The sequence below is a fragment of the Podarcis melisellensis genome (genome assembly GCF_964234715.1).
Source record: "Podarcis melisellensis genome assembly, chromosome: 9".
NCBI classification, from domain to species: domain Eukaryota; kingdom Metazoa; phylum Chordata; class Lepidosauria; order Squamata; family Lacertidae; genus Podarcis; species Podarcis melisellensis.
Window position 1 is genome coordinate 2,711,853 of NC_138541.1, and position 10,861 is coordinate 2,722,713.

Consider the following 10,861-nt stretch of genomic DNA (forward strand, 5'->3'; position numbering starts at 1 on the left):
TCAAATTAATCTACAAAACCTCTGAAATATATATATATATATATTCCATATAACCATATATTCCATATATATATATATATATATATATATATATATATATATATATATATATATATATATATATGCTTTCGTAGATTTTCACGGGTACAGGAATGCAGGTTTTGGTGTCCTCGGGTGTCTTCCCGTGTAAAAGTTGGGGTGTCTAGGCGACGTTTCGACGAGGTCTCACTCGTCATCTTCAGGCTGGTGCTTTCGGCTTCTTGTTACTGGAACAGAGCAGGATCTCAGTGTTTGAGTTCCTATAAATACTGTTGAGGGGGTGTGGTGTATAGAACTTCCTCTCTGCCCAGAACATTGGAGGCTATACACCACACCCCCTCAACAGTATTTATAGGAACTCAAACACTGAGATCCTGCTCTGTTCCAGTAACAAGAAGCCGAAAGCACCAGCCTGAAGATGACGAGTGAGACCTCGTCGAAACGTCGCCTAGACACCCCAACTTTTACACGGGAAGACACCCGAGGACACCAAAACCTGCATATATATATATATATTCCATATAACCGAAATAACAAAACAGAGCTTCACATAACTAAGACATAAAAACTAAACCAAAACAAAGGTTGATGAGATGTTACTTTCACAAGAAGAAATGCTAAAGCTGGTTGTCTGGATATTTGCCATGAGATACAAGACAGGTAAGTGGAGAGTACCGCCATAAGAATTGAAGAGAACACAAGGTGTGGCACACATGGCTTAAAAGATATACAGAAACTGTTACCAGAAAATAAGGGCGTGCTTTTCGATGGCCCAACTCCCCAAGTTCACTACCAGATTAATGAGCTGAGGCAGAAATTCAGTGAAAGCAAGGCTGATTTTTATTATCTGTTGCAACAGAGTCGTCCCCCCCCCCCGTCCCCGCTTGGACCCAGAGCCAAGAAAATAACACTCTTTTAAAAGGTTTGCCTTTCCCTCTGGAGAAGGGCATCCCCTGTTGCAAACGTCAGAAATGCGTCACACATAAGGTGGGGTTATAGTGGCTCAGGCAGGTCAAGGTGTGATATTCCTGAGGATTTCCAGGACAAGGTACCGGACTTCCCATACCCCAACCTATATTAATAAGAGACCAATCAGACTGGGCTTTGGGTAAAAACAGGCCACAACCTTATTGAATACAGATGAAAGAAGTTTGAGAAGATATTGAATTATTTGGGTAGGTTTGAACAATTTGGAGCAATTAAAATGTTAAAAGTTAAATAAACCTTGTGGATGGAGGAGTGTTAACGTACATAAAAGTGTACATATGGTTGATTTGAATATGTTATTATTGATTATGTATACCCAATGTATCAGCCACCTGGGGGGTTTCACTGTTTGTGTTTGGGTGTTGGTAAAAAACAAAAATTTAAATAATAATAATAATAATAATAATAATATTAATAACAATAACAACAACAACAACAACAACAACAACAACAACAGATGAAAGAGATTTGGCTTGGGCATGGGGCAATCAAAATACTTCCGGTCCGCCTGCTGGAAGTGATGTGTGGTCAATCCATGTGGGAATTCCTAAAAGTTACATCAAATAGGGTGACCCCCGCAGGGACCGCTGTCTGGGGGAGTGCCTTCGGCCCTGACCCCTCTGGGTACGCAGACATGGCCAGACATCGCCCGGATCCCTTTAATGGGATACCCCAGCATTTGGAGGGGCAGGCGGGGGCTACAACCTTCCCTCCGTCCAAAACAAGGGATTGCCCCAATGCTCAACCAGTTGTGACAAATTGCTATGAGGTAGGCAAAACCCACCAGTTAGCCTGGTGGGCAAATTCCTACCCGGCCCAGTAAGAACGGCGACCACCGTAGCCACAGCAAAGTCATTGCCTATCAGCGTAAACCGTGCGTGGGTGGGATGGGGAGAAAACCCAGCGTAGGAACAGACAGGTCTTGCCCCATGTGTGGGCTGCTTAAATGGGCAGGGGCAGATCTGAGGGAAGCCCACCGTTGGCTCCATTGGCACCGCCCACATCCCAGCCTACACCCCCCTTCGCCAACACAGGGTGCAGGCTGAGATCCAGCTCCTGATAGGCGGCGGGGGCATATACCCCTCCGCGTATCAGGAAGGGCACTGCCGTTTGAATTCCAGCGTCGGGGACCCAGTGAAATCTCTTCCATCCAGCAATGCCACCTCACCAAGGGGGGTGAGCGGACTTAGCAAGTTTCACGTGTCCCCAGACAGTTTTACACAAAGCATTTGCATTTGATGGATGCCCATCTGAGCAAACAATGGCAGATTCAGGAACTTCCGCTGATGGCTACCTGCCTACATGATCTCAGGCTAGGGGAATCATGGAGGATTTCCCACAATGCAAAGAGGCAAGAATACGATGTTCCAAGGGGAAACTCAGGTCTTTCTTGTTTTCACAGGCTAGAGTGAAAGTATCTGGCATAAGTATACAGTGGTACCAAACTTAATCCGTTCCAGAAGTCTGTTCCAAAATAAAAGCGTTCCAAAATCAAGGTGTGCTTTCCCATAGAACGTAATGCAAAACGGATTAATCCGTTCCAGACTTTTAAAAACAACCCCTAAGACAGCAAATTAACATGAATTTTGATATCGTAACGAGACCATTGATCCATAAAATGAAAGCAATAATCAATGTACTGTACTATAAAATAAATAAAACAGTATTGTAAATGATAAAAAAAAATTCTTACCTGCACTGAGGATAGTCATTGTTTGGATGGGGGGCTTTTATATATTTACACAGTCAATCAATCCATCAATCAATCAATCAATCAATCAATCAATCAATCAATTAGCTGAACTGGAATCCACACAGTCACAAAAACAAATTAACTGAAAAAGCTTCAAAACAAAAAATGCAAAATAAATAGCAAAAACAAAAGCACCAAAGATAAGGTCCAAATATAGACTCAGAACACTGCAACTGGAAACGGAAGGCTTGAATTACAATGGGGAGAGCAAATGAGCAGCGCAACAGGAAACACGGGGGCGGCGAAAATGAGCATATACTTCTGGGAGTGAGACCCCTTCCTCCCACCCACCCACCCACTCGTCCCCTCCCAAGATGGGACCATGTGATGAGCAAATGGGCATCTGAGTCTCTGTGTCCCCCCCCGTCTCTCTTCTGCCCTGCAGCTGTCCCTTGGGCATCTGTGCTTCTGCCCCCTTCCCCGAGTTCTCAGTCCACCTTCTAACTGATCCTCCTCTCTCCCCTCCCTCATTTTTGGTCCCTCTCCCTCAGAGCATTTCCTATGTGAAGAAGGGTGAGTTCTACCACCACCAGACCAATGGGACACAGCACAATGCCCTCCACTGTTCTGACAAAACCCTTAATTCTGATTTTATTTTATTCTTTGGTAGATTTACAAAAAGAAACACACACACCAATAAATACATTTTAGAAAGGGGCAAGATTGGACGCTGAATTTATTTATTTATTTTTAAAAATCAAGACTCCTTGCACTCTGTCCTTTTTCCCTGCCCCCCACCCTTCGACAATATAGGCTCTTAGTCTCCTTTTCTGCTCAGAAATTCTGTCTCCCTTCTGCTCTTCAGAAATATGCTATTCATGAGTTGCAGACGCAAGGTGTGGGCTTATCTCTGCATATTTTCTGCCTAGCCTTTCCTAACAACACCCTTAGCAAGAAGCAGAGATGTCATGCAGACCCTCATAACAGCCAACTTAGATAACACTTATTTATTTTGCCAATTAAAAGACTGGCTGGAATCAGCTCGAGGGTGATGACACCTGGGTATGATAGGTGATTCCCAAGGTAAAAAAACAGTTCCGTGGTTGGAACATCCAATTGAAAGTTAACTCGAAGGGTCCATAAGCTGTTTATGAGTTCAGATAACCAATCATATTATTAGGAAGGCCTGTGCACAAGGTCATCATTCATAGAGAATGTTATGAAGGTGCCTTGAATGTTGTATTCTAAGAGGATTGGAGAAATCCTCTGGACCACCGAATAAAGTTTAATTATTTCCACGTGCTGTCTGTCTTCTTTTGGCTTGAAGAGCCGGTGAAACCAAGACCCTCCTTTGTAGGGTAACAGTGTTCCACTCCTCCTTTCTCCCCACCCGGGACGTTTTAGGATATAGTTCCATTCCACCTTAAAAGGAACAGGCATGACTGTTGTGTGTCACATGCCTGTTTACTTCCAGCACAGTTCTGCTGGGAACTTCCGTTTTGTATATTGCTTTTGCATTGCTGTTTTCTGGACACGAAGGGAAGCAGACATGTTTCTCCTTTGTTCCTGAACTATGCTGAATAAATGCTGTAAATATGCTTACACATGACTCTGTCTGCCACTTCTGTTGTGGAGATTTATTCACTCTGCTAATTAGCATGCTTGGTAGCTTTAGAAGGCTACTGAGGCTCGAGTCGCTGATTGATTGATGCTGTTCCGTGACCTGGAGATCGCCCGGCTGCCGGCCGGTGGCTGGAGCCAGCTGGGGGCCTGCCTGATGCCCCCGTCTCCCTGGCAGCATCCCAACTGGGCGCCCCTGCCCTCTGCCTGCCCTTCAGAACCAGCATGTCATGCGGTGCTGGGCCTCATTGGTGGCAGCCCCTCTCCTTCCCCGCCTGCTCTTCAGCCACCTCTATGAGCTGCCGAAAGAGGCTGGCTGCGGCAGCCATGGAGAGGTTATGGGTAATGGGATGTTGCCTTGCCTCCACCGCTTGGGACAAGTGCCAGCTCATCCTCCTCTTTGAGCTCAGTGGCGGCAGTACTGGCAGGGTGAAGTGAAGGCACAAGACTGGGGGTGATCATCAGTGAGCTGCGCACAGGTGAGCTGCATGCAAGCTGCCCACTAGCCCTGTGGAGCCTCCTTTTATTGAGACAAATATGCAAGCCAGGCAAATACATTTTGGGCTGTGACCTTTACACATCTTCCGTCCTGAGATCGAGGGGTAGTACAAAGTTATTTCGGCACCTGTTTCCACCGCGTCATTTTCCCCTTGCACAGTGTATGACGAAGGAGACAAAAGGTCTCAGAGACAAAGGTTACAGGCAGGACACCGCAGACTGCTGAGACCGCAAAAGGTCAGACAGAGGGAACGATGTACAGACAGCTGTGGCTTGTCTGGGGGGTGTGTGTGCCCTGCACCCCAGGGTCACGCGTTTAGGCAGACTGTGACTGCCTGCTGGTGGGGAGTGTGCTCCCTCCGGACCCCACTGCTCACTCCGCGATATCCCTACACAGGGAAAATAGGGACATTCCAGGATCAAACCAGATGCCAGGACAGCTTTCGTAATTCCAGGACTGTCCCTGGAAAACTGGGACACTTGGAGAGTATGAAATCTGAATCACTTTGTGTTTTTTTTTAATAAATATTTATTAAACTTTTTCAAAAGAAATACATTAAAAAACAAAAAGAAAAACAACAAAAATACAAAATACGCAAAAAATACAAAAACAGAAAAAATAAAAACACATAAAATTTCCATTTACTTATTTTCTTTTAACTTGTTTTCCAGACCTCCTCATACCTCCCTTTCTTATATTCCAGTTCCAATTATTAACTCAGCAAATTATTAATTCTCACCATTAATTTTGCTTATTTCAAAGTCTTAATTTTTCATATATCTCAAAACATTACAGCTGGAAACTACTTAATTTCAATCCAGCATCATTCTAGCATTCCTTAATTTTGCAATATTTCTGAAGATAATCTTTAAACTTCTTCCAATCTTCTTCCGCCAGCTCTTTCCCCTGATCTCGGATTCTGCCGGTCATTTCTGCCAGTCCCATATAGTCTATCACCTTCGTCTGCCATGAAATCTGAATTACTTTGAAGGTTACAAAGCTCTAATACTGCAGAGCTTAAATACCAAATGAGAAATGATGTAGCCCATGGCTTCTTGGGCTCTGCTTTCTGCCCTGGTTTGTCTTAGTCCTCACCGAAAGTGTAGGAGGTGGTTCTTCAGTGGTAAGAGAAACATGCCATGTCAATATTAATCTTGGTAGTGGCCTTCTCGGTAGTGGCACCCGCCCTGTGGAAAACTCTCCCATCATATGTCAAGGAAATAAACTATCTGACTTTTAGAAGATGCCTGAAGGCAGCCGTGTTTAAGGAAGTTTTAAATGTTTGATGCTTTATTGTATTTTTAATATTTTGTTGGAGCCGCCCAGAGTGGCTGGGGAAACGCAGCCGGATGGGCGGGGTATAAATAATAACTTGGCTCAGAGCTGTGCAGCAAAAGCCAGTGGCGGACAGGACAGATTGGTAAGTGCCTCTGTAGTCAACAAGAAGCCTAATAATAATAATAATAATAATAATAATAATAATAATAATAATAATAATATATTATTTGTACCCCGCCCATCTGGCTGGGTTTCGCCAGCCACTCTGGGTGGCTTCCATAGAAACCAAAAATACACTAAAATATCACACATTAAAAACTTCCCTGAAAAGGGCTGCCTTAAGATGTCTTCTGATTGTCAGGTAGTTGTTTATTGCTTTGACATCTGATGGGAGGGCGTTCCACAGGGTGGGCGCCACTACCGAGAAGGCCCTCTGCCTGGTTCCCTGTACCTTTGCTTCTCGCAATGAGGGAACCGCCAGAAGGCCCTTGGTGCTGGACCTCAGTGTCTGGGCAGAACGATGGGGGTGGAGACGCTCCTTCAGGGATACTGGACCAAGGCCGTTTAGGGCTTTAAAGGTCAACACCAGCACTTTGAATTGTGCTCGGAAACGTACTGGGAGCCAATGTAGGTCTTTCAAGACCGGTGTTATGTGGTCTCGGCGGCTGCCCCCAGTCACCAATCTAGCTGCCACATTCTGGATTAGTTGTAGTTTCCGAGTCACCTTCAAAGGTGGCCCCACGTAGAGTGCATTGTAGTAGTCCAAGCGGGAGATAACTAGAGCATGCACCACTCTGGCGAGACAGTCTGCAGGCAGGTAGGGTCTCATCCTGTGTACCAGGTGGAGTTGGTAGACAGCTGCCCTGGATACAGAATTGACCTGCGCCTCCATGGACAGCTGTGAGTCCAAAATGACTCCCAGGCTGTGCCTTCCCATTATTCCTAAAAGTTTTGAAAGCATTCCTCTTTCAACACACACACACACACACACACACACACACACACACACACACGTAAATAGCTTGGTGTATGAAAATAATTTGCTACATAGTTGTTCATTGTTGGTTCCCACTCTGGCATTAAAATCACCTGCTATTATCAGTGAGGCATTAGGGTATTTAACGGTCAAATTTTCTATATAAAAGGTTAGTTGTGCCCAATTTTCACTGCTGCTGTTGTTTTTGGTTGGGGGGATATAGACATTTACAAGTAGCAAAGTATCGTTTTTTTGGGTTAAAAGTAGAGCTTGTGCAAGTGGTAAGCATTTTTCTAGTTGCTTGATTTCAAACCCTAAGTTGTCTTTGATCATACAACAGAACCCTGCTTTCGGCCGACCCTTCGCGTTTGTTTTCAATGCAGGTTTCGTATAGGAGGTGAATCCATTGATTTTAATATCTCTAGTTGACCATGTTTCTTGTAGAAGTATTAATTCAAAATCTTTAAAGAAGTTCATTAGGTCTGGGTCTCCGTTTTTGTTTCCCCACCCTGCGATATTCCAGGACAGCAAGCGTAGGAACCGTTTTTGAGTTGGTGGCTGGTTGACAGCATTTAGTCATTCTAGTTCTGTCATTGAGTCCAGCGAGGGATTTTGTCTTGTGCAGATACAGCCATTTGTCGCTGCTTTCGGTGGGGGACATAATGATGGATCTTTTAGATTCTTTTTTAAAGTGCGGGGAATTAAAATTTCCTCCCTTTCTTGATTTTCTTCCTTAACTGTTCCTTGTTCCTGAGAAATTTCTGTGGTTGGTGGACTATTATGGACAGTAGGACTGTTTTCAGTCTCTACTTCCATTTCTTTGGCCTCATTTGGTGTTGAGCTCAGTGTGTCAGGTCTGTTGGAGGTCATCTTTTGTTCGGCAATGTTAGAGTCCTTTGTAGTGCTTAAATAAGGGGTACCTATTTCGTTTGGAGCTAGTATTTGATATCTCAGCCAGGAATTTGTGGTCTCATTACTGGAGTTTTTCCTTGCCATTTCATATTCTAAGGGCGGCTGGATTTGAAGCTCTGCATCTATACATTTGAAAGTTCCATTAGTAGCTCTCTTTTTGACTATGCATTTTGGGGAAAAGGCTGGTAAGTGTAAAGTTTGATTGTGTATTGTTTCTACTGCATTTTGTTGACCTTGTTGGTGAATTTCGGTCAATCTGGCCTGTAGTTTCGTCATTTTACTGAGTATGTTTATTTGTTCTTTATCTGGTAACTTGGTAAAGTTACTCAGCAGATCTTCTTCTTCTGGGACTGTCCAGTCTATTGTGTCAAGGGCGAGGTTGTTATTTGATGCTACAGTCGCATGGTTTGGGAGCTTGGTTTTTTCTTGCGTGATTTCCCGGATAGCTAGCTGCGGTTTCTCCCATCTACTGGGTTCTTCCACGGGAGTAAGGCAGATGTCGGCTTCTGGTGGAATGGCCTTGCTCATCTTGTTCTGTCTTTTAGATGCAATCAATGGTCTGGGTGATATATCTTCAAAGTGTCGACGCGGAATAATTCCTTTCTGGGCTAAATGAGTCTTTTCCCTTAAGATTTTAGTTGGAATTCTATGACTACCAAATCTTAGTAGTACTTTTTTGGAATATCCATCGTTAGTGAGCCTCTTGACTGCTTTTAGGTCAATGCTTCCACCCTCAAGGCCTAGGAGCAGATTTAGATGATGTCTGGCCCAGAAAGATGACTCCCAGTAAGGTAGGGGCCCTCTATATGGAAAAATGTGGAGAACAATCTCACATGGTCTCAGTATCAGGTTGATTGAGTGAGGGGGGCTTCCTCTGGTTTTTGGCTGGTTTAGAGGTATAAATTTGTATTTGTTCTGTTTATCTCCAGGGCTTATTAAGGATGGCAAGAAGGGAGTGAGTTGCCTCCTTTCGTCTGGGTTATCCAGCTTCTTGGAGATGTTTTGTAATTGTTCAAAGATTTTTTGAACTGTTTGAGCAGTCAATAGGCAGCATTCCTCCAGCAGCTCCACCTTTCTATCAATTAGTGCTTGTACCTCGGTTATGGGAGTAGTAGCCTTGTCCTCATTTATTCCTAGGGATATCTCTTCAGTTGTCTTTCCATGTAAAGAGTTGAGGAAGGTTTTAGGAGGAGATGCGTGCTGTTTTTGAGGTAGCAGGTAATTATCTAGATTACTCTGTTTGAAACCAGAGGGCTCTGTGTCAGTTTCTGTATCAAGACACCTGAGTCTTTTGGCTCTTCTCATTGCTAGATTCTTCTTGAATCAATGAGATCAGACTTCTAAATAGAGTGATAAAGCGCTAAAGTTCTCAGGTCGCAATCTCGTTTAATTCTCATTCAGTCCTGGCTGGGCTGCTGCGAGGAGTTTAAAACTGAGTCCAATTATAGCACTCCTTTGGAGTACCCCCCCCTTCTTCTCTGTTTGTTAAAACAACTGAGATGTTTGAGGGCCCACGAGGTTAGAGGTGGTGGGAGAAATTTGTGGTTTTGTGAATTTGTAGTTAAAAGCCCATTGGAAGTCCTTAAAGATCCTTGGAATAAGTTTGTCACGAGGAGTCAGCGAGAAACTAGGAGGGAGTGCCTTAATGCCCGGGAGGGAATGTCTGAGAGCCTTCGTTAAGACTTCATTAACTTCATTAAGTCCCGGCACCGAGGAGGATAAGATAAGATGTTCAAAAGCACAGCGAAATAGTGAAAGGAAATAAAAACCAAAGGAAGGAGGAGAGCCAGCAACATTTAGTTAAAAGATCTCTTTGAGCTCCGATAAGAGCGTCTTACCTCGGCGCCATCTTGAGCAGAGCAAAAACTTACAGCCAACCTGAGAAAACAAGTACTATCCAACTTAAAGGCCACTAATTTCTACAGTGATATACCGAAAATTTATAATGAAATCTTTCAAATGTTCGTAGAGCTCAGTACTCCACCTAAAGTTTGGGTACTTAAACATAGCGCTAGCCCTTGGTTTGATGATGAATGTTTCCAGCTAAAAAGAAAACTGCGCCAAACATTTAAAAATAATCGCACTAAACTAGAGCCCTCTTATCTTGATGAAAAAAGAAAATATCATTACATTCTGGCCGAAAAGAAACAGAAATACGCAACCCAAAAATGGCTGCAATTATTCGACTCAATTCAGAGTAAAAACAACAAAGCGTTCTGGAACAAAAACAACAAAGCGTTCTGGAACTTAGTGTACGGAGGATTGAAAGCCGAAAATCAACTAACTCTACCACCAATTGAAGAATCCAAATGGTCCCAATACTTTACATCTGTATTTAACAATCTACACAGTGAACTTAAAGGAAATGAAACCACTAAAAATAAAATTAATAAACTCCAGGAGTGGCCAAGGGTAGAGGAAGAGGAAATTAGAGAGATAGTTAAAAATTTCAAATCGGGGAAATCTCCTGGGCCAGACGGTCTACCAATAGAACTATTTAAGACCTATATAGATTGGTGGGCAGAACCCTTAGCTCAACTGTTTACTCTCATAGATAAATATGGGATCATACCTGAGATATGGTTAAGATCAATAATTATTCCAATCTTTAAAAATGGCGACCCAAAAGAACCAAGGAATTATAGACCGATAAGCCTATTATCAGTGATAGGGAAAATCTACGCCAAGCACCTCTTATCTAAACTCCTTACCTGGATGAAAAATCTAAATTTACCAGGGAAAGAACAAATAGGTTTCTCCAAAGGTTGCTCTACACTAGACCACTGTCTTGTACTTATGCACTTGGTTGAAAAATACAGATTCCAAAGGCAATCTAAGATATATGCTGCTTTTGTAG